The following is a 2,500-nucleotide window of genomic DNA, read 5'->3' on the forward strand; positions in this document are numbered from 1 at the left end:
CACATATAGAAAATTGAAAAGTATAGAAAGACGCAAGATTCTATATTTTTTGAGAATCCCTATTCTCGGATCGAATTATAACAAATTTTTGGGGAATTTGTAAGAAACTCTTTCTTTATTTTATATTTTATTCAAGTTTATTAAATTTTTAGACAAAAACAAGATAATAAAAAAAGGAGATTCTCATACATATATATATAATATATATTTAATGTAGAATATATTAGAATAAGAATATATAATATATATTTAATGTAGAAAAGTTGTAGAAAAGTGAAAAATTCTATTTAGTTAGTTCTACATTCCTTGTTTTATTATATTTTATTATATTTATAAATTTTTATTTATAATTGATATATAAATATTATGTACTTACATATACTCACTTAGTTTAGCTATACTTAGTATAATTATATATGAATTATAATGATTATACGATACCTTTATAACAATATAAATAACAATATAACAATAACAGGTACAAATATTAAATCCAGGTATCCATTTTATGACAACTCTAAATACCTTACCCTCTATTTTGGTACCTTTAGTGGGCCTATTCTTTCCGGCAATTGCGATGGTTTCTTTATTTCTTCATGTTCAAAAAAATAAGATTTTTTAGATATAGATATGATGGGACCAAATCTCATCTATTTTTTTTTCAAGACTTAGACTTAGACCATAACACAGATATCTTTTTATTAGAATAAAATATGTGATGTGGTTTCCCCCGAGCATAAGCTATTATGCATGCGCAAACATGATATATACGTAAATGAATTATATATATTTCTATTTGAAAAAATCGGGAATCGGGGCGAATGTCCGAAATGTAAAGTTAATGTATCCATATGTAGATATCTATAGGGAATCATACGAAGCGGATGTTATTATTTTAGATCTAAGCAATTCGATGAATTACTCCTAAAAGTTCACATCGGAATAGTGCTAGTTGATGAGAGTTACTTCGGAAACACACAAAAAAAGTAAAATTCATTTGGGTTATTCTCTCAATTTCAATAAAATGCAACTAGATCTAGTATGAATTGGCGATCAGAACATATATGGATAGACCTTATAGCGGGGTCTCGAAAAACAAGTAATTTCTGCTGGGCCTTTATCCTTTTTTTAGGTTCATTAGGGTTTTTATTTGTTGGAATTTCCAGTTATCTTGGTAGGAATTTTATATCTTTATTTCCGTCTCCACAAATAATTTTTTTTCCACAGGGGATCGTGATGTCTTTCTACGGGATTGCGGGTCTCTTTATTAGCTCCTATTTGTGGTGCACAATTTCGTGGAATGTAGGTAGTGGTTATGATCGATTCGATAGAAAGGAGGGAATAGTGTGTATTTTTCGTTGGGGATTTCCTGGAAAAAATCGTCGCATCTTACTTCAATTCCTTATGAAAGACATCCAGTCCATCAGAATAGAAGTTAAAGAGGGTATTTATGCTCGTCGTGTCCTTTATATGGAAATCAGAGGACGTGGGGCTATTCCCTTGACTCGTACTGATGAGAATTTGACTCCACGAGAAATTGAGCAAAAGGCTGCTGAATTGGCTTATTTCTTGCGTGTACCAATTGAAGTATTTTGAAAAATGAACTGAAAATCGTGAATGCTTTTTTTTTTTTTTCAAAAAAATTGATATTTTGATAGAAAGAGAGTTCTTTCCTTTCAAAATCCGAATAATATTCATTACTTGAAGGGGCGCTTTTGTGCATTTATTTATCGGAAGGAGGCACTTTCTTCGAATTTTAGCAAATGATATATTTGAAAACAATATCTTTAATTCGAATTGGAAGTGCGAATTTGAATTTGAAGTGGACTCTTTCTTATTCTGTATTATTTCTAAATTCAAGTACTAACCACTGAATCATACACACAAAAAAAAGCAAGGAATAGATTCATGGGCTCGATGACTTGTAATAGAAGCTATCCTTGATATGAATATTAGTTAATATCATATGGAGTCGACGAATGAGAATGAGGCGAGTTCATTAAAAATTCAAAGACGAAAAAATGGCAAAAAAGAAAGCATTCATTCCCCTTCTATATCTTGCATCTATAGGATTTTTGCCCTGGTATATCTCTCTCTCATTTACTAAAAGTCTGGAATCTTGGGTTACTAATTGGTGGGATATTAGGCAATCCGAAATTTTCTTGAATATCATGCAAGAAAAGAGTATTATAAAAAAATTCATAGAATTAGAGGAACTCTTCCTCCTGGACGAAATCATAAAGGAATACCCGGAAACACATCTAGAAAAGCTTCGTATCGGAATCTACAAAGAAACGATCCAATTGATCAAGATACACAATGCAGATTGTATCCATACGATTTTGAACTTCTCGACAAATATAATCTATTTCGTTATTCTAAGTGGTTATTCTATTCTAGGTAATGAAGAACTTGTTATTCTTAACTCTTGGGTTCAAGAATTCCTATATAACTTAAGCGACACAATAAAAGCTTTTTCAATTCTTTTATTAACTGATTT

Source organism: Corylus avellana, unplaced genomic scaffold (assembly GCF_965113065.1).
Source record: "Corylus avellana unplaced genomic scaffold, dhCorAvel1.hap1.2 HAP1_SCAFFOLD_190, whole genome shotgun sequence".
Taxonomy (NCBI): domain Eukaryota; kingdom Viridiplantae; phylum Streptophyta; class Magnoliopsida; order Fagales; family Betulaceae; genus Corylus; species Corylus avellana.